The following is a 22,075-nucleotide window of genomic DNA, read 5'->3' on the forward strand; positions in this document are numbered from 1 at the left end:
TTGAAACAACGCTGTAATGTAGACATACCCTTAGTCTCGCATCTTCTCCCCTAGGGAGAAGTAGTAGTGAGTTTTTTATTTGGATTTTTACTCCCAATAATATTTTGAAACATTGTCTTCTATTCTAAGTAGAATGTATTTCTAAGAGCAAGATATATTCCGACTTTGCTTTCTCTAATGTTAACATAATATATTATTATATAATATATACATGTTGCATTACTGACATTAGAGAAAACAAAGGCAGAGAATTAGAGCATATGTTTTAGATTTACTGATATTCTTTAGCCATATTTGTGCTGCGTGTATCTCTCTTTTCCTTCTCTCTTCTGTAAGTATTCCTTTATTTGGCATACATACTGTCAGTCTGTGATGTCACGCACCACCTCCCATTATTATATCTACTCTGGGTATGTCTACACTACAGAGGGTTTTTTTGAAAAAACGGCAGTTTTTCAAAAAACTCTTCAGTTATATCCATGCTGCAATCCAAAGAACGGAGAGGTTTTTCCGGCATTGGTAATCCTCTTTCTACAAGGAAGAAGACTTTTCCCAAAAGAGCTCTTCGGAAAAAAGCATGTATAGATGGGGAGGAGAGTTTTCTTTCAAAAGAAGAGGCCACCAGGAAATAACACAGGTCCCCTGGTGGCCACTCTGTCCAATGTAATCACAACTCTATGGTTTTTGTCTCCTGGCCCCTCTTAATACTGCAGGCACCCTGGTTAAGCCTTGTGGCAGGAAGCTGGTCTAAGAGCAGTATCCTGACTGCACAGCTGTCCATGCCACAGGCATTGCCATCCATGGCCTAGCCTCAAGCCCCCCACACTCTCTTTGGCCCTCACAGGGAGCAGCCCCAGGGATCCCAGGGCCCATCCAAGGGGACCATGAGGTGGGCATCCTCCTGGTCTGGAGCGCAGATCCTGTTCCTCCTCGAGCTGTGGAGTGAGGAGGAGACTGCGCAGGATCTCTGCTCCAAGTGGCAGAACGCCAACATTTATGGCTGAGTCCCTGGCAAAGCATGGACAGCCACACCAGACCTTGGAACAGATCTAGAGTAAGGTAAAGGAGCTTTGCCAGGTATGCTTGAGGGCCAGAGAGTGCAGTGTGCGCTCCAGGGCAGGACCCCATACCTGCCCCTATTGCCAGGAGCAGCACCAACTTCTAGGTGGTGGGGAAATGTCTTCCCCACCTGTCATTGTGGACACTGGCCTCGACATACCTATCATTGCCTGGATAAAGGCCACAGTGGCGAAGGAAGAGAAGGCTCAGGGACAGAAGGAGGAAGAGGTGGACAATGCGGCCATTGTCATGCTCTCGTTAAAGATGGTGGTTCTGAGCTGGATGTCTCTCAAGACTCCTCTGATGCCCTAGGAGGGATCTTCAGGTGAGTACTCTCAGTTTGTTACACACACAGGGTGCGGGAGGTGGGCGCAGAGGGGGTGGGGTGCGAGCGTCACTCAGCCTGCTTGGGCTGCAGTCTGTGAACATGGAATCCTCTGAGCACGGCTTGGATCTTGCTCCCAGGCTCAGAGGAGGCCACACATACACACCTCTCCCGGGGCCAGACGAAGGGGGAAGTGGGCAGTATGGACCCCGGGCACCATGGGGCCCCTGTGAGACAGCGCCTGCTGTGCAGCTCACACATGGCCTTGCTCCTGGGACATCCCCCTCCTCTGTTCTGAGGACTGCTGGTCGCTGCTCACAGAGGAGGGCACTGTTTCAGAGACAGTGTGTGCATGGATGACTGACCGCCTCTCCCTCTTTGTGTTCTCCACAGCTGGACCAGTCGGGACTGAGGGGCGAGCCACACTGCCAGAGCCCAGAGGACCTGAAAGTGCAATGGGGTCCAGAAGAGCTCACATGGCAGCATGGCAGTTTCCTGCATGACGTGTAGCAGACCCTGATGCAGAAGATCAGGGAGGATGCAGAGTCGTGGAACCGCACATGAGACCAGCTCATGCAGCGGTGCAATAGCATGTGTGCCATCATGAATGGCACACCCAGGTGCTGTTGCTGCTCCTGCCTATCACCTTCCTGCCCCCCGCTATGCCCATTCCCCCTCCCTCTGCTCCCAAGTGATGTCTATGCCTCCTCCCTCTGCCCCCCCCATACCATCTCTGAACCTGCTCCAGCCCCCCCCAGCCCCTCTCTTGTGGTACCAGGACCCACCCAACCCCAAGTCCAATGAGGTCCCTGCACCGGAGGTGGCACATCCAGCCAGCCCCCATGCCACTCCGAGCCCTTTGCCCTTCCAAGTTATGAGCCCCTCTTGTCCCTCCCCAAGTTTTTTGTATTGAAAGATCAATACATAGTTTGTTTTGTTTAAAACCAAACAAGTGTCTTTATTGAGAGGTCAGGGAAGGATTAAAGGGAGGGATTGTTGTAGGGAAGGGATAGTGCAGAATGCCAGAGGTCTCTGGGGGAGGCCCTGGGGAGAGTTACTGAGGTGCTTGAGAGAAACTCTCCCTCGGGGCCTCCTGGATGCGCACTCCAGCCTGAGGTGTCTGGTGGAGGGCAGCAGTCCACGGTTGTGTGAAGGGTCTCCCCTCACAGCAGGCTTCTGCCTGCCCCTCACCCCAGGAGGAAGGCCTCCCACTTCCTCTGCACAATGTTGTGGAGGACTCAACATGCCAACACCACCTCAGGGATGTTGTCCTCCCCCACGTCCAGGCGGGTCAGGAGACACCTGAACTGTACCTTGAGGTGGCCGAAGGTGCACTCCACCTGGATCCGGGTCTGGGTCAGGTGGGCATTAAATTGGTCCCTGCTGGGGTCTAGGTGGCCAGTATATTGCTTCATTAGCAATGGCATCAGGGTTTAGGCCACATCCCCCACGATGCACAATGGCATTTGCATGTTCCTAACTGCAACGTCACGGTGGGGGAAGAATGTGCCCACCTTCAGCTTGCTGTAGAGGCTCGAGTTCCAAAAAGCTGTCCTGCCCGACCACCTGACAGAAATGTCTGTGAACTGTCCACAGTGGTTATCCAAGGCCTGCAGCACCATAGAAAAGTAGCCCTTGCGATTGATGTACTGGGCTGCTTTATGTTGAGGTGTGCGGATAGGGATGTGGGTCCCATCAATCACTTCCCCACAGTTTGGGAACCCCAAGACAGCAAATCCTGCCATGATCCGGTCTAGGTCTCCCAAGCGGATGAGTCTAGGTCTCACAGCAGGATGGAACTGATGGATCTCACAACTTGCAGAAGGAAACAAACACACAAAACAGAGAATGGGGGCGGGGGCTGAGCCCTTGGGAGGTGCCTGCCCCCCTTCCCCTCAAAATCCTCAGGAGCCACCCATGATGAGGCTACCCCCCCCCCCCCAGCAGCAAGGCTGTGTGAGGGTGGGATGGCACAACCACCCAGGGACATGGCTTTCCCCCCATCCCCACTCCACCCCCCACCCTTCTCCCTCAACCCCTCTTTCTGAGGGTCCCCCTTTTCCAGGACTCCTCCCCCCCGACCTCCATGAGGAGGGCCCTGATGGTGGACTTCCCCATGCCGAACTGGTTTCCCACTGACCTGTACCTGTCTGTGGTGGCAAGCTTCCAGAGGGCGATTGTGACTCCATCCTCCGAGGGGATGGCGGGCCGTAGGTGGGTGTTGCATCATCGGAGGACAGGGGCAAACCAGGCACACCGCTCCAAAAAGGTGGCCGCCTGCATGCGGAAGTTTTGGAGCCACTGCTGGTTGTCCCACCACTCTGACCAGCTGGTCCCACCAGTCGGAACTGGTGTCCAGCCTCCAGACACGCTTTTCCACAGTGGGGTGTGGTTGCAAGGGTGTTGCTTCCACATCCAGGGAGAGGGTCTCCAGAACGAGATTGGAGTTGAGCTTGGTCAGGACCAGGAAGGCAGCTGGCACAAAGTGCTGCAGAAAGTGCAGCATGGCCATGTGGGGCCATCACATGCCCAGGGGAGCTCTGGCTCCATGGCTCAAAGGAAGAAGCTGAGGCGTCCGAAAAAGCTGGGCAACCACAGCAGGGACTGTGAGTTTTGCTGTCCTTCGAAGAGGTAGGCAAACACACAGCAGAAGCAGAGAAATGTCTGTCCAGGGAGTCCCTTTAAGCACATGTTTCTGATAGACTCCGGCACCAGCACTCGAAAGCAACTGGTGACTTAAAGCACTGCTTGGAGTGGCTCCAGGTGGCCTTTTAATTGAGATAGCATCCAATCAGTCTGGACGCTCTGTTTCAAAAAAGCAGATCGCTTTTTTTGATCTACTTAGCCAGTGTGGTCGCGCTCTTTCGGAAGAAGTTCGTCCAGAAGATCTCTTCCGGAAAAGCTTCTTCCGAAAGAAGCCTGTAGTCAGGAGGTAGCCTCTGTTCCATGACTCTTGAGTCCTTTTCTCTTGCCCCCAACACACATCTTTTCTTTTTGCTTCCTAATTGACTACCCAGAGATTTCAACCTCCTCCTCCTTTTTTTTTTTTTTTTTTTTTTTTTTTTTTTTTTTTTGCAATCAAAAAAGCTTTGTTATGGAATTTGAACATTTGGATATAAAATGAATGTTTGCTTTGCAGTATAAAGCAATGTAAAATGAACAGCGGTAGGGAAAAGGGTGCTTTGAATTGCTCTATAGCAGGGGTGGGGAACCTATGGCTCGGGGGCCAGATCAACCCCCTGGTTTGCCTGGAACTGGTTCCTACAGCTCTGAGCTCCCCCCACTGTATTGGGATCTGGTGCTCCAGCCCTCTGGCCTGCCCAGATCCGTCACCCCCGCTCGCTCCTGTACCTTACCTCTTGCCCAGACCTCCTACTCTTAGTCTGCTCTTGCACCAACTTCCAACCCACTCCTGTACCCTCCCTCCTGCCCAGACCCCACACCTCAAACCCGCTTCCACGCAGATCCCTCCCACACACTAAACTCATCATTTTTGGTCCACAAAATCTACTAGCCTGGGCCCCCCTAGGCTCTGGCGTGTGAGAAGGTGCGATGGTTTTTTTTGTCTCATTTTTGTGCAGTCCCCAACTGATTTTTCTGTGCATCAGCAGTCCCTGACCCAAAACAGGTTCCCCAATTCTGTTCTCTAGGGGTATGTCTACACTACCCCACTAGTTCGAACTAGCGGGGTAATGTAGGCATACCGCACTTGCAAATGAAGCCCAGGATTTGAATTTCCCGGGTTTCATTTGCATAAACTGGGCGCCGCCATTTTTAAATCCTGCTCGTTCGAACCCCGTGCCGCGCGGCTCTGCGCAGCATGGACTAGGTAGTTTGGACTAGGCTTCCTAGTCCGAACTACTGTTACTCCTCGTGGAATGAGGAGTAACGGTAGTTCGGACTAGGAAGCCTAGTCCGAACTACCTAGTCCGTGCCGCGTGTAGCCGCGCGGCATGGGGTTCAAACGAGCTGGGATTTAAAAATGGCGGCGCCCAGTTTATGCAAATGAAACCCGGGAAATTCAAATCCCGGGCTTCATTTGCAAGTGCGGTATGCCTACATTACCTTCCTAGTTCGAACTAGGAGGGTAGTGTAGACATACCCTAGCTTATGTAACTTAGGGATCCCAGTCATCTGTGGGCCGAATTGAACCTGGGATCTCTGGAGCTGAGAGTATGAGCCTCTATAGCATGGGCTAAAAACCACCCAGCTGTCAGCTAGGGCTCCAGAGCAGATTCATTATTAATTCTGTGTGGTCTCAGTGCCACTAGGTGGGACAGTCCACCACAACTTGAAAGTGTGTGGGTTACAGTTGCCACACAATCATTTCCAGTGAGGACACTGCAATAGCGCAGTGAAAGTTTTGGAGTGCAAATTAGCATACTACACAGTAATAACTTGCTGTGTATATATGACCTCAAACAAACAGAAATTTAGCACTTTCAGTGAACAACCAGAAGAACAAAGAAGCAATTCTAAGATGCCGATAAATAGCAGCAGTGTTCCATAAAGAAACATTTGTTTTCCAAAAGTGCAAATGTCATGAATAATGCAGCAGAGAATGGGAGTCAAGCTGCATATGTATTGAATATATACGCCAGATTGCATACGCTCACACCTTTTGTCTGGTTTTTCACTGGTTTCAAGGAGAAATTTTGTGTCACATTGTTTATTAGGTTATTAACAGTGTCATTCACCCTTCATGTGTTTCTGTGATAGAAGAAAGTTAGTTCCAGGCTACTAGTAATTTTTTAAAATAAACAATTGTTTTTAATTCATAATTGCAAGTTTTTCTCCAAATCCTAACTGTCCCACTGTTAAATTATACACTCGCAGTACCTTTTGAGATATAGTGTAATGATCTGGGACTTAGTAATTGTAGACTTGCCACAGTGTAGTTGGTGACTTAGGTAAGTCGTTGTGTTTTCCAGTAATTAATGGGACAGTGATACTGAACTTCTTCGTAAAGAGCTTTCAGATCCACTGATGAAAAGTACTGTGTAAGAGCTAAGCACGATATTGCTCATGTGAGCTCTGTGCCTGAACAGAGGGCAGAATATAGGAACTGAGATTGGTACCATGTTGACCTGAGTAGAAGAATTTGCCATAATATTGCTGTGTATATATGAAAAAGCAAAATAACTTTGCATTTCAGTCTGATAAGAATAGAAGGCTATGTTGTTTCAGAATATTACTTGGAATGTAAAATGCTGTGAGAGGATACATTTTACTATGACATTTTATAGAAGGAAATTTGGGGCTAGCTTAGGAATTGTCATTTTAAATCACTATAAGAATGAATTCATGCACCTCTGTGGTGATATCCTTTATTTATTTATATATATATATATATATATATATATATATATATATATATATATATATATATACACACACAAGAAGAAGCTGGGGGAGAGAAGTGACTTAATGATAGCACATAGCAAGTCAATGACAAACTTGGGATCAGAATTTAGGACCTTCTGACTCGCCATGCTGGCTTCTACTGGTGTCAAAAAGGCAAAGGTTTTACTGATTTAAACAGATACCTCAACCTGGGGCAAATACACTTAAGACATTTGTGAGGTTCATCTTTGAGTGACAGCTCTGAAGTGGAGAGACCTGGTTTTGTTTGTTCGTTTTTGCCTTTCTCTATAGCATGGGGCATGTGTTGGTTTGAACTTGAGTAAATGGTGGATTTTGTGCTTCTTCAAGTCTTTAGATCATGATTTAATGATTTCAGTAACTCAGCCAGAGCTTATCTATTACACAAGTGGGGAGGTGTGAGATTTTGTGGTCTGCAACATGCAGGAGGTTAAACTAGATGATTATGATAGTCTCTTCTGTCTGTAAAGTTTGAGTCTGTGTGGTAATGTGATCAAAAGGAGGAGAAGAAAATAGGGATGTCAGGAAGCAAGTAATCAGCTAATTGTTTAGTTGATAGAATTTGTATCGACTACATAATTAGTCAATAAGGGAGGAAGCCTCCAGGAGCTACCCCCTGCTATGGCTCTGCAGTGTAAATGTAGAAAGAGACAGGCATCCCAGCTCCTAATACATTTAAACTGCAGAGCTGCAGCTCCTGGACCCAGGACAAGCTGGGACTGAAACGGGCTTGCTAGGTCCCAGCACGTACTGGGTCAAGGAGCCCCTGTCTGTAGAGGGCCCCAGCAGCTGTTGGAGCAGCCTCTGTTCATGTCCGGCCCTGGCGGCTGCAGACAGAGGCTGCTGTCGAAGCATCCTCTCTTCACAGTGAGGGGCAACTTCATGGCAGCAGCCCCTTCTCGCAGGGTGTCCCAGAGGGTAGCTAAAATCCTCCGTGGTCAAGGACTGCTTTGCGGGATGCGGAGCAGCCTCTGCCCACAGTGAGCCTGAGCCTGCTGTGGGCAAAGGCTGCTTTGTGGTAGAGGCAGCAGTGTCGGGGAGGTCAGGCAGCATTACAGAGACAGTGCTGGGGAGGAAACTGGCTTTTAAGCCAGATCCCCTCAGCACTGGCTCCTGCTTTCCCCACCACCTTGCTGTTTCTGATACAGAGGCAACATTGGGGGGATATGCAAGTAGTCAAATAGTTGACTCGACTACTCGCTTACAGCTGTAGAAGAAAACAAGGAGGGAAAATTTGGTGCAAAAGAGGAAGAAAGACCATGCATAATGCTTTCACAAACAAATCACCAAAGTGGTAGTTTTAAGTAAAAATTCTTATCCTGAAACTACTGAATTCCACTGTTACGAAGATGAAGGTTAAGTGCATACTATGGACCTTTCAACAGCTCAGTTGTACCATTGTAGCTGCACTGCTGGAAAATACCCTGTGTAGCCTCTGTATGCTGGAGGCAGAGAGATGTCCCACCAGTGTAATTAAAGCATCTCCAGCAAGTGGCAGTAGCTATGTCAGCAGGAGATGCTCTCCCATTGACATAGCAGTATCCTCTCAGACACATTTGTCAGCAAAACTTCTGGGTTCTTTTTCCTGACCTTAGAAGTTTTGCTGACAAAAGTGCTATTTCCTTTGTATTGTAGCCAGTAGGTACAGAGAGGCTGCCATTTTCCTCAAGTTCTGAAGAATCCAGGCAACGCACACTGCATGATATCCTCTGCTGTGAAGATAGACATAAGCAATGGCCTACAAGCCTCCAGGCTTTTAAAATGATACCTTAGCTAACTAATTGAGGCATAAGGCCAATAAAATGCTGTGGTAACTAACGGGTATAGTAATAAGATTGAGGTAAAGGTATTGCCAGAGAAGGGACCCTCAACCATAGTAGGGTGAGAAACTCCAAATTAGGAAAAGGGGCTGAAACACCTACAGAAAATGCATTAGGCATAGTGGCATCAGTATAACACACTGTCAAAACTGTATTCCAACCTGAGTACCTTAAGACATGCTAAGATGATGGTAATTAATATTTTAGGTTGTTCAGTAAGTGTGTATGTTCAGATTTACATTCTGTACTACCTCTGTGTACCTTGCTGTGCTGGCATGCGGCATGATCCTGTCAAACCTCAGAGTTAACTGGGAATTCTTAAGCAATCAGTATAATTAATATGTTATCAACAGATCAGGCAGCAGTGTAGAATCTTGCATGTGAGCTAGTAAGTAGTGTCGCTTTTTTTCTTCCACCTTCATTATGTACAGTTGCATTTTCCTTTGTGCAGAAGATGCCAGGCACCTTCTTCCCCATCATTGGCATATACTGAATCCTAAAATCCATCCCAGTTAATGCCCACACAACCAGTAATAAGAAAATATGTCTGTCAAAGCCACCATACATGTTTTTAGGTCAGGCAAGGCAGATTCTAGACTCGCTAAGGATATGTAGCCATCAGTCAGGCACTAAAAGAAACTGCATGTGAATTCCATTGGGAAACATATAGAGTCTCTTGGAATCTCAGGAAATACTTCCAGAGACTGTACTAATACCTTGGAAACCAATATGAGCATGTGTAAATCCTCATCAAAGTGGCAATGCTTTGTAGACATCAAGGCACATCATTTTGAGGTGATAGCAAACTGGACAAGAAGAGCTTTTGCCACTATAAGTTACTTTATGACCTCAATTTGCCTGTAAAATCCAGTATGTTTGTGAGATACAGGTTTAATGGAATAGGGAAATACTGAGGCCCTATTTATGTATAATTTTTAAACACAAGTTTAGTAAAGACGAGACTAAGGGGGGATATGATAGAGGTATATAAAATCATGAGTGGTGTGGAGAAAGTGAATAAGCAAAAGTTATTTACGTGTTCCTATAATATAAGAACTAGAGGCCACCAAATTAAATTAACGGGTAACAGGTTTAAAACAAATAAAAGGAAGTTCTTCACACAGCACATAGTCAGTCTGTGGAACTCCTTTCTTGAAGAAGTTGTGAAGGCTAGGACTATAACAGGGTTTAAAAAAGAACTAGATAAATTTCATGGAGGTTAAGTCCATTAATGGCTAATAACCAGGATGGGTAAGGAAAGATGTCCCTAGCCTCTGTCAGGGGTGGAGATGGATGGCAGGAGAGAGATTGTTTCATCATTATCTGTTTGCTTCACTCCCTCTGGGGCACCTGGCATTGGCCACTGTTGGCAGACAGGATACTGGGCTGGATGGATCTTTGGTCTGACCCAGTACGGCCGTTCTTATGTTCAATATAGAACAAAATTTGCTGGTGTTCTTCTAGAGACTTCTCTATCTTGTTACTATTGTGTGTGGTTACATATAGGAGTCCATCACAAAATCCACACTTTAGCACATGAATGTAAACACATCTTTTTTCATAGATCTCTATCTTCACAGTGTGAGGATAATATGCAGTGTATGTTCCCAAGATTCTTCAGAACTTGAGGAGAATGTCAGCCTTTCTGTTCTTTATCAGACTCTTCAGAATCCTATCAGAAAATGAACATGCTGGCGCTCTCCACAGCTGGCAGCAGGGTGGATTGACCATCCCAACAGTGTAACAAAGGAAAAATGCAGTGACCTTTAATGTCTACGAAATCCAAATGAGAGTTCTCTCTTTGCAAAACATCATTAGGCCTGTGCTATGATGATGCCACAGTCCTTTCATGGATATGTACTTGTTAACACAGAAATAAATATCATGCTCCATTCATTCTTTGTTCTTTCACAAATTCCTTTTTATGACTGAGACAAATAGTCCCTCATTGACCCATATATGAAATGGGGATAGTACTTCACACACAAGTGATGAGGCTAAATTGATTTTATTTTTTTGTTAGGAAATTCCTATGTTCTTGTGACATGGAACCATAGGAGCGCAAAGACCCCAAAGTAAGTAGTCTTTTGATAATTCTTTAAAAATCACTTTAAATAAATAGATTTTAATCTCGATACTTGTAAAATTCCTGATTCACACCCATGTCACTTAAAAATTAATCCTGAGAAATTGTTCTCTTTTTTTCTGATCTCTTCCTGAAGCATTTTCAGTCCTATTGAAGATTTACAAATTTATGATGATTCTTTCTGTTATGAATGCATCTGAGGACAGGCTGTCTTAGTGTTAGAGGCAAGACAGGTACATGTGTGAGTACAGTGGATAATGAGTCTGAGACCCAAGTAACTGTTAGCAAAAAGAAAATTCCTAACACCCCATAAGGTGATTTTTTTTATTATTATTGTGACTCCTGGAACCCATGTATTCATACCTTACACAACACTACAATGATATTTTATGTAAAATATGCCTTGTGAGGTAAATGAAAGCTAATAAGATGAATATTAATACTATGTATTTTACAAGGATAATCTTATATGTTATGAATTCCCTCTGTATGATGTTATTAGAACATGTTTAAGACAACATAGTCTATGTAGATAAAGTGGTTAAACAGGCCTGTCTTAGTACAAGGGATGTAGATTGACCTCAATTTACATATCAGCAGTAAATAAAGTTTTTGAGATAAATCAGCAGAGGTTATTCTGTTCCTAAACTCAAGAGACAGAGAAATAACAGGGCTCCCTAGTATCCCCAGGAGACTTTCCTGATTTAGGCCAGGTAGCACTATCCCAGTATAGCGGTTCTGCAGCAGTTCACCACTTTAAGGCACTTTATGTAGACAGGAGAGAGCATTAAGACCAACATCAGTTTCATTCCACTCCCCTCCTCCCCATTCAGCCTTCTCCCCTCACCTCTTTTTAAAGTTGATTCATCTTTTACCCCTTATATACTTGCCTCACCTTCTTCCCTAGTTCACTTGAGCTTTTGGCAATGGCAGCCCTAGTCCTTTTTTGGGATTTGAAAATCACTTAATCTTTGAACTAAATCTTTGAACTAAAGGAATCTAAAATTTCCAAAATCTGTTTTGAAAGTGGAGAAATTGTCCATTAATCTTTACTCCTTGAAATCTTTTCAAATTATCATGTCTATACCTGGAGGAGATCTGAAACCTGGCACAGCCTGGATTCTCTAATTATGCAGGTACATCTTGAACTCTGAACTGTTTGAGAGTATTCAGAGTATTTAGTTTCTTTTAAAAAATCATTGCTGTGCCATTTATCTGCATGTACGCAGAATCCATTTGTCGTATTATCTGATGTAAGATTATAAGGAAGATGTGCTACACATATTAGGGTAGCACAAGGACGGAAGCTGATTCAAAGATTCTAGGATTAAATGTTGGAGGGAAAGGAAGATTTAGGTGGTAAACCAATCTCCTAGTGAGTTTTTTGTAGAGCATGTTGAGTTTTTTGTTGAGCATCAACTCCTTGTTGATTTGGTAAGATAAGAGTGTTAATACTTCCTTTTCTAACTTAAAGAATACTTCAAGATGGTAATTCGGTTAATGAACTGTGAATGATGTTAAAATAGTGGCTGTCTCAGTTGGTAAAAGCTTTGTTGTTTATATCCACCGGCATATATGAGACACATTAAGACCCTTTTTTCAAATGGCATGTTTATTTTTATCATACTCTTTCCTTGTGAAGGGTGAGTAGATGCATGCCAGCAGCATGCACATGCAAATTGATACCTTCCATTTTCTCTGGATGGCCTTCTCTGTTTTTAATTTTTGAGGAGAAAGATTGATTTCTTCCTGGAAAAAGCAATACTCAAAGGAATTCACATGATCCATTTCACTAGATGACAGCAGACTCATCTTACTGCATTGTGTGTTAATCTTAAAAATTGAGTAAGAGCATCAGTAATTATAAAAAGAAAAAAAAGGCATTAGGACTCATTTCACTAAAATTATAGTATTTGTGATATGCAACAGAGGTCACCTTCTGGATTACATGCCGCAGACAGAAATAAGGGCAGAGTTAATTTATTTTGATGACAAAGGATGAGATTAAACTTACATTAGTCCTCTGATTTTTTTAAATGCCAAAGTAACTTAAAATTATGTTTCAAAGTAACTTAATGGAATGATTTGTTGACTTATTGGGTCATTATTAGTATGTGAATTGCTTTGTACTACCTGAAAATGACTGAATTATATATACCCACCAAATCTTTTCCCTGCATATAGAGAAGATTTGGTCTTTCTAACAAAAGAATATCTGATACAATTTTCCTCCCTTTAATTTATCTGTTAAAATTAACAAATAATCACAGTACACAGGAGATGAAAATGATCATCAGGCAAGGTGATCAATACAATGTATTTTAAAGGAGCACTGTCAATGCTAAATATTTATATTCTATACCATTCTCTGTTTCTGTCCATCACTCATTTTTATTGGCAATGATGTGTTGAATTTGTTTAGTGTCCCCAGGGGGGAACTTAAGAAAGAGAGGTGGCTAAAATGTATGCAAGAACACATTTGCCCACCTAATGTCTTGCCACGATTTTAATTAAATTTCCTTTTTTTAGTTGGTTTTTCATAGACACCTTAATTATCCAGTTTCCCTCTGGCTGATTCTTTCAACCAATTATCAAAATCTCTCTAGAAATTAAGTAAACAGAAAAATTGGGTGACTTGTTATTTTAGTCTATAATATAAACACTGCAATGTGTGCATTTAAAAAGGAATATCTGTGCAAGATTATATCATTCTTTGATTCCATCCCTTATCACATTTCAGATTTTCTTAGAACTTGTCAGCCATCTCTCTCCTTCTTTTTACTTGATGCATTAGCCTCTTTTCTTCCCTTTTGAACTTTCTTAGCTCTTACTGTATTATTATTACTATTTTTTTTTTACGTTGGGTGTTTTGCGCTCCTAATCAGTTCTCTTTGGCATGTTCCCAACCTTGAAGCCTGTCATACAGGGATAAACAATCAATAGCTATGATGACAATTATTGCACATAGTGCATTCTTCCAAAAATGTTGAAAGTTGTTGAAAGTGCAAGTCATCTGCAAGGGGAACAAAAATATTACAATTAAGAAGAAAACAACTGCTCTATGTACAATGAAGTTTTGCAGTTTCTTATGAGCCAGATTCTATCTGCTTTCTTCACATTTGAGAGGACTGTATTCTGCAGAGTCACTTTTTTAATGCAACTATTTGAATAAAGAAAACCCTGGGGTCTTCGGTATTCTTTTTATTACTCCCTCCCTATCATGCACACAGACAATGTTCGAAATAGTCTACTTGCCATTTTCCATGGATAAGAGGAATAGAGAGAAGCTGCAAATAGCCTCTATAAGGGCTCATCTACACTGCAGGGCTAAAACCAAAATAAATAATGCAGCCTGAGATACGTCAATTGCATAGTTTTAGTCAAAATAGCTTATTTTGGCTTTTGGCGCTATGTACCCAGCAGAAAGTCCAAGGAAGAGCACTTTTCCTCCAACTTTCCTTACTCCTCATAAAATGAGGGTTACAGAAGTCTGAGTAAGAAGTTCTCCAGCTCACCATTATTCTGACATTACATGAAAAATAACGGCTTTTAGTGTAGACATGGACTATGTTATTTCGGAATAACACTGCTGTATAGATGTACTCACTTACCCTGAGGTCTGATCTATGAATATAAAGGGTTACTGAGAGGCAAGTAACTTCTCTGTGCATACTAGAAGAGCATAGAACTTAAATTTTAATGAAAAAAGTGATGGGGCTCTAGCAAGATGGGTTTTTTTAAACTTTTATAACTGATGTGACAAATGTGATGTGCTAGGACTACATGGTCATGGATTGTGAAACCCTGGAGGTGCCAGATCTTAGCTGTGGCACAAATCAAGCACTGAGTAGGCAGAAATTCTATCAGAAGTAACAGCTTCACATAGTTTTACAGTAGGTTGGATATAGAACAAGTAATGTTTCCTTTGAAGAAAATATCAAAAGTTTGTCAAAGAAAGGAAGAAATTCTTACCCCTCTTCTTTGATCAGTAAACTTTATATTAGTGATTTTAGATCTTTGATTCAATAGTTAAGATTAAGGCATTTATCCCTTGTGGTGGTGATATTTAATAGGATCTCCACAAATAGGCTGTCAGTTGGTCAAGTTTTATTTTAATGAGGGTAGTGATGAATGCAATCATGCGTTATCTTATCTTTGCAACCTCTTCAAAAGAAAGGAAAATAATCTAGGACCCATGTTACTCTGTTGATAGACACCATAATTTTTCTGAGTTCTTAAACTCACTGTGTCCACTATAAATCTTTCCTTTCCCAAGCATCTGAACAATGTTTACAGATGTTCTAGTAGACTTCAAGAAATTTGGGCAAGCCAGGGGAGGAGAGGGAGTAGGTGTACTCTCGAGGCTGGCATTTCCACTTCCTTTATCATATTAAGGAGTAACATCAGGTTGAGGGAGAGACTGATGTTGAGTCACTAAACCTCTTAGTATCTTTTTCCTATTTTCCTATCTTGTTTAGGATGTGCAGAGATTCAGCGTGATCACAATGGGAACCATACTGATAAATTTCACAAAGACCATAGAAAAAAAAAAAAAAAGTTCATGGTTTTTCACCAGGTATCTGCTTTTTTGAGTGTGAGGGGGTAAAAACCAGGGGAATCTGTTTTGCAGATCAGGATATTTTACCAGGTCAAGGCCAGAAGTTCAGATTGCTGTCTCTTTGAAAGGGTGTCTTTAACCTCTCTCCCCTCACTCATGGTTTACTTAACCAGTTGCTCAGTGAGATTCTAGTAGTATCCATTACAAGAGCCACACATGTTATGCATTACCATGTCGGTAGTGAGAGATTTTGTATTTAAAGGTGCTGGGGCAGAGGAGGGAAGGAGATTGCATTGAAATGTGTAACCAACCCTTTCTAAAATATTATCAGCTTAGCCATGTAGGAAGCTTCAAATTCCATTCTTAAAAAGTTGCATTCTGTCACTGGAGGACCCAGGAGCTACAGCCCCTTTTGGATGATATTTCCATAGACCCATGAGAGGATAGAAAGAAACGGAGTGAAAACTAGAAAGTTACAATCATCTGTGTGTTTGGAGTGATCACAGAACAGGAACACAGGCCTTTGTACCACGTTAGGAAGCTTCCCATCAGAGGAAATTGCAGTCTAGGGCACCTACAGTGATATGGGGGCCTTGCCTCTAATTGTGAAATGACTCCCCTTTCTTCATTCCTGATAGGGCACAAGATCCAGAGTGGAAGAGGAGATCTGGTGGGCTGTAATTGGTTTTACTTAAAGCCCTCTCTAATGTTTTCTATGGATCAGTCATTGTCAGATTGGATGATGGCTTCAGGGTATGGTCAAAGCCAAACTGCAAGATGAAGGTATCCCTCCATATGAAATAAGAAATCTCGGTGGTGGGTAGAGCCAGAGCGGCATGACCCAGCACAGAATTGACAGATGAATATTATAGAATGTTGAGTGACTTAATTTCTGGCTTGGATTTCTTTCTTGGCTTCTTTGTGTCTGTGTATTTTTGGGACTGTTTGTGAATAAGTGCAGATTGATTACTCTAGCCAAAAATGCATCCATCTTGTAACAGACAAACTTAAAATAAATACAATCCCACTTCACTTGTGAAACAGAGGACCGAGCAATTGTTCAATGGAATTTAGTAATTCAGGAATTTTTGCATGTCAAAGAGAAACTCTGTTTGAAATCTGGAAAGAAGAGAACCAGCTTTTCTGTACAGTAACCGTCTCTTTTGCATGGTCAAGAAGCACATTGATGTCAGGTGTTGGGGAACCACTTGACTGCTGGCCTTTGGGGTGAAGAATTAGGGTTGGGAGAAGGAAGCCCTATTCAGTTATGCAAATATTACTTTTTCTGGCTAGGTTCTTGGCCCCCCTCCCCTGTCTCTCTCTTCTACAAACATATCTGAATAGTAACTTATTATAAAAAGATAGCCTACATGTCTAACCATCTCTTGAAAGGACTTCTACAGAACGACAGACCTATATGATATTTTCAGTGGTGTTTGTCACTAATATAGCAATATAAATCACTTCTAAAATTAAAAACATATTTGAATAATGTAAGTAATAAATTATTATTATCATTATTATTGTATATTTTATAGCTGAAAAATTCAGGCCTAATATTTTAAATGACAAGTAATTTTGACTTCTCAACTTGAAAAAATGTAAGGTGTGACTTGAGACAGCTCAGTGCTTCCTTTGAAAAGCAGGTTCCTTTTAAAGGATTTCAGAATTATCAGTCACTAGTTGAAAATCATGGTTTGACTTTGTATCTATAACACACGCTTATCGGAAAACTTTGGAAGTGTCCTATATTAGCACATGTGAAAATGTATCGTTCCCAATCATTAATTATTTGTACATTAAAGAAAGTAGTTCCCGACACTTAGGGCCAGCTCTAGGTTTTTTGCCACCTCGAGCAAAAAATGTTTTGGCTGTGTCCTCCCCCCCCCCCCTTTTTTTTTTTTTTGTTGGCAGCGACCCGGACCCAGACCCAGAGCTGGGGCAGCTCCGGCCGTGGCTTAGGCCCCCTGGCGTGGGGGGAGGGGGCATTCTGCTCGGCACTCTTAGCCCGGGCCACAGGATCTGGCCTGGCACAGCCCAGCATGGGGATAAGAGCTCAGCCTGAGAGCATGACCGGCCCCGAATGACCCAGAGCACCAGGTTGGAGCCCAGATGCCTGGGTTCTGTCACCGGCCCTGCCACTGGCTGGCCTCAGTTTCCCCTTCGGGAGCTGGGGAGATGCTGCTGCCCAAGCACAGTGACTGGGTGGGAAGGGGCTGGGGCTCCCTGGCCACCCCATGCAGATGGATGCCCACGCACCATGACACCCCGCAGGGCCCCGCACCGCTCCCCCTCCTATTCCCCCTGCAGGGCCCTGCCGGGTCTGTGACATGGTGCCAGCTGATCAATCAGCATGTGCAGTGGGGCATACACAGGTCCAGGCCCCGTGGGAAAGAGACTCAGGCAGCGCCGCCCGTGGAGAGGCAGGGCTATGGGGCACCTGCCTGGGCTCTGGGACCCCTGGGGCACGTGGAAGGGGCTGCTTCTGGCAGGTGACCATGGATGGGGGGCAGAACGGGAGCAGCACAGTACAAACAAGTACACACAAGTATGGCCGGAATGCCGCCCCTGGAAATGTGCCGCCACAAGCATGTGCTTGCTTTGCTGGTGCCTACAGCCAGCCCTGCTGACACGCCTTTTGAAAGAGAGGGCAAGGGGTTATTTTCTGATGTTTATGTCTGAATATTATGTTTGGGTAGTCTGAGGCCTTATCCACTCAGCATATTGGATACGGTCTCAAAGGCATTCCAAATCTGTAGCCTCTGAGACCTTATCCAGTTGCTGTCTAAGAACTACAAATTCATGACTGAAGTTTCTCTATTGACATATAATCTAACTGCACTTGAGTTGATCAGGTTTATCCACAGGTAGCGTGCATGGCACATCACACATCCGAAGTACTATATTGTGAATCCATTTATATATACACACACACTTCATACAGCATGTCACATACTTCTGGCCCTGCTTAGGTCTTGAGCTATTTACATACTGCTCTACATAGCAGGCCATGTCTGTAAGCTATTCCACATTGCTTACTATCCTGTCTCTTTTGCTGCTAGCTTCATCTTTTAATATTTATGAGGCTAATGTAAAGTCATTTTTTTTCATTGTTTCATGTTCTTGCTCTGAATAGATGTACATATTTTAGCAGTTCAGTGAAATACCTGAATTGCCACTTTCAAAATCATGCCCGTTATTTCTTCTATACGAGCACTAGTGCAACCTGTAGGGCAATTTTGTTCTTCAGATTTAAATGAGTTTAAAGGAGTTGTCTAAATAGAGACAGAATTTGATTCCAAACTATATATAGTTTTAATCTTACAAATAAACTGAAATTCTCCTTCAGTAAATACTGAGGTTTCACATCACATATTTTCATCAAACAGTATACTGTACATCTGCATAAATGAAAATGTATGGAAAATATATGAACAAAAAGAAATTAATTTCATTTACTATAGAACAGTCTGATTCTATCTCTAAGGTATTGTAGTGTCTCTAAAGTGTAAGGCCATTGTTTTCCAACCTGTAAGCCTTGAAAACTTAATCTCCTTTAAATCATGTACTGAATAAATCATGTGTCCAATATCTATACAATGTGGGAGTTGCAGCCCAGTAAATCATTTTAATCATACTATAGTCATAGGTCTGGATCTAAGCAATTTTGGGGAGGCTTCAGTTCTTCTCCGCAGACTTTTGCTTAGAGAGAAACAGTATCAAACTATTTAAATAACCCCCTTTATCTCATATATGAAATATCGGCATATAAGAGACCAGTTTCACAGTCTGCAAAGAAGTTAGACAGTCTCCTGAAAAAGAAAAGTCCCTGATAAATAACAAAAAGTTTTTTTTAAAAAACCAAATCACTATAAATCAATTCTATAGTAAGTGAAAGTATGCAAACACCTTGTTTTACAATCATTGTAAATGAAACAAAAATACTACCAACAAAACCAAGGACAAAGCTTTCATACCTAGCTATTTTATCTTAGGAGGGAAAATAAATAATCATATATATAGTAGCGCAATGTCTGTGACTCTGTAATGCTGAAATGCTGGCTGTTCCCTCTGGGAGGTGCTGTTGCCTCTCTGGCTGTTCCCTCTAGATGGCGCTGTTGCCTGATTCGCATCCTTCGCCTCATGCCGTGGCGCTCAGCTGACTTCTGCACAGCTCAGCCATGCTGCCACAGGAGAGGAAATGGCGCAAGCGGCCCTTTGGGCGCCGTGGTCCCCATTTAGCGTGGGGATTCTGCATGGGAGCGCGGGGCCCAAATGGCCACTTTCATCGCTTGCTCCCCTGCAGTGGCCCGGCCGAGTGGTGCAGAAGTCAGCTGAGCACCATGATGGGAGGCGAAGGAGGGTGGGGCAGTGATGTGTGGCGTGAGGCAGTGACAAGCAGCATGACAGTGGCTTCATTCTCCCCCCCCCCCCCCGGCCGTGAACATCAACGCCCTGCTCCCCTTCACTTCCCACCATGGCACTCGGCTGACTTCTGCATCACTCAGCTGGGCCACCGCGTGGGAGCAAGTGGCGCAAGCGACCGTTTGGATTCCACAGTCCCCCGAGTGAGAGGCAGAAGGGGGAGGAGAAGAGAAAGAGAGAAACAGAAAGAGAGGCAGGAGGCGGAGAAGAGCTGAGAGAGAGAGAGAGAGAGAGAGAGGGGAGGCAGTAGGAGGAGGGAAGAGGAGATAGAGAGATGGAGCGAGAGACCGGAGGCTCAGGAGAGAAGACCAGCGTGGAGGAGAGACCTGAAAATCCCATTTTTTAATGGACTAATTGGCTAGTTCTTATATAATTGAATGCAAAAGGTCTAAATAAATCTCCCTTTCAGTCAGATTGTTAGGGAACACTGTGGCGAAGAAGAGTTGGGTTTCTCACTGGGAATTTGGGATTGAGTCTGGACTCTTAGCCGTAGAAGCTAGAGACGTAAAAGACAAATTAGCATCTTTCTACCCACACTTCTAATTTAATTCAGTTGTGTTGCATTATTTTTCTGACTTTCTTGGTGTTTGAAAATCCTCCCAATGTAATATCATATTAATGATCTTTATATAAGATATCTTTGCTCCCTCATCCTGCAATCTAATGATGATAAATAAGATTCAGTATAATGCATTCAACACAGTTTTCTCTGTGCCAGATTAGAGCCTGCATGGAAACACAAGTGAGATGACTTACAACAGTAGTTCCAAGAGGAGCAGATAGCAGTAGTACTAACCTCCAAGTGACAAAACTTCAGAGACAGTGTCAAGGAAAAAAAACCCTAAGGGGCCTAATCATAAAATTCGGTGTGTTTCTTGATGTTTGGAGAAATTAGAGCAATTGTGGAAGTGGATAAATGAAACAGTTTCAGCTGATCGTCTCTTCATCTCTCCTAACCCTCCAAACAAACAGCTCTCTCTAGGGCTGTTCCTAAAGTATTTAAACAACTTGGACCCAAATATGTTCCTGCTGTAACTCCCACAAAGTTAGCAGAGATGCACCAGGGATTGGTGATTTGGCCATTTGTGATTGTCGCTACATATCTAATTCCTTCAACAATCAGGAAATCTGGGTGGCTGATATTTTTTAAGTATATAATGAGGTTTTTTTTGTAGATTTCCTTTAACTTTGGGTCCTGATAACAGTTTTCTTAAAGGTCTGTAATTACTTTTATATCTGTATTCACTTGGCTGTACAAATCGTCTGCATGCACAGTTTTCTGTTAAATGTGGCTGGCAGCTCGTAACAAGGCAAAAGACATTTCCTCCAAATTTAGCAGCATCTTTTTTCTTTTGTACTACCTAAGCACAAAGAAATAATCAAACAGAGTCCTTCACTAATCTGAAAAAAATCTGGCTATTCTAATTCTACTTAAGAGCTCCATATTATAACATGGAACAGTAGGAAATACATTAACTCTTTGAAATGTTTATTTAGTAATCACTGGACATTTCAAGCACATTAAATAGGTCTGGCATCACTGACTTTTTTTAATGTGTGAGTTTAAGGTGAAATCTGAATTCTGTCTATATTGAGAATTTAAGTTTAACAGGGAAGGAATCAGGGGGAATGATTTCAGTTAGGTCTAGAATTTCACCCACTGATTCTGCTTTGTGTCGCTAAGGGTATCAGTATCAGAGGGGTAGCCCTGTTAGTCTGAATCTGCAAAAGCGACGAGGAGTCCTGTGGCACCTTATAGACTAACAGATTTGTTGGAACATCAGCGAATAACAAATAATTTTATTGAATTATATTATTTTTTCAAGTAGGCTCACTCATGGTGAATCCGTGGCACTCGCAACAGAGTATATCACAACATGTACTAATGCTATGAGGACTCGCTAAAGTAAATGTGTGATAAGTGTCTTTTAAAGTCAAACATCTTGAAATAGCTTCTAAGTTTGTGTGTGTGTGTGTTTTTGACCTATGCCAGTTCAATTCTTTTGCTTGAGACCGTTAATTCATTTATTAAGACAATGTCTTGTCATTTTTCTGAATTTAGGAATATCTTAGTTGTGATTTATTAAGATGGATAAAAAGCAAGAGGTCTCAATAAAAACATAGTGGATGTAAGATTTAAGCAGACAGAAAACCTGCAACAGCAACAGATTGATTCAACAGCTGACATTAGTGTTGCTCCTCTCTATTACTTACTTTGCATCATTTAATTCTTCCAGGCTAAGAAATATGTTGACCTGATAACATGTAGGAAGGTACTTTTTTTTTCAGATAAAACACTTGCTGGTAATCTGTTCACAAGTTTTACACACAATGGAATTGAGCCTCTATTTACTTCCAAGTTCGTAAAAAGATACATGATATTTTCCATGCAGAAGATTATTTTGAAAATTAGCGAAGTT

General features: G+C 43.1%; 1 protein-coding gene across 5 annotated transcripts in view; it reads left to right on the top strand.

Annotated features, from left to right (window-relative positions):
• The window catches only part of PCDH15 (protocadherin related 15), a 1,467,631-nt gene that overhangs the window by 50,088 nt on the left and 1,395,468 nt on the right, over positions 1–22,075 (top strand). For 4 of the 5 annotated variants that reach the window (XM_075935032.1, XM_075935037.1, XM_075935036.1 and 1 more), the window contains exon 2: positions 10,610–10,661. The exons of the other annotated variant lie outside the window; for it this stretch is intronic. The gene's annotated coding sequence lies outside the window, so the exon portion shown is untranslated. The remainder of the gene's footprint in view (positions 1–10,609; positions 10,662–22,075) is intronic. 5 annotated transcript variants of the gene reach the window in all.

The sequence above is a fragment of the Pelodiscus sinensis genome, chromosome 8, assembly GCF_049634645.1.
Source record: "Pelodiscus sinensis isolate JC-2024 chromosome 8, ASM4963464v1, whole genome shotgun sequence".
NCBI classification, from domain to species: Eukaryota; Metazoa; Chordata; order Testudines; family Trionychidae; genus Pelodiscus; species Pelodiscus sinensis.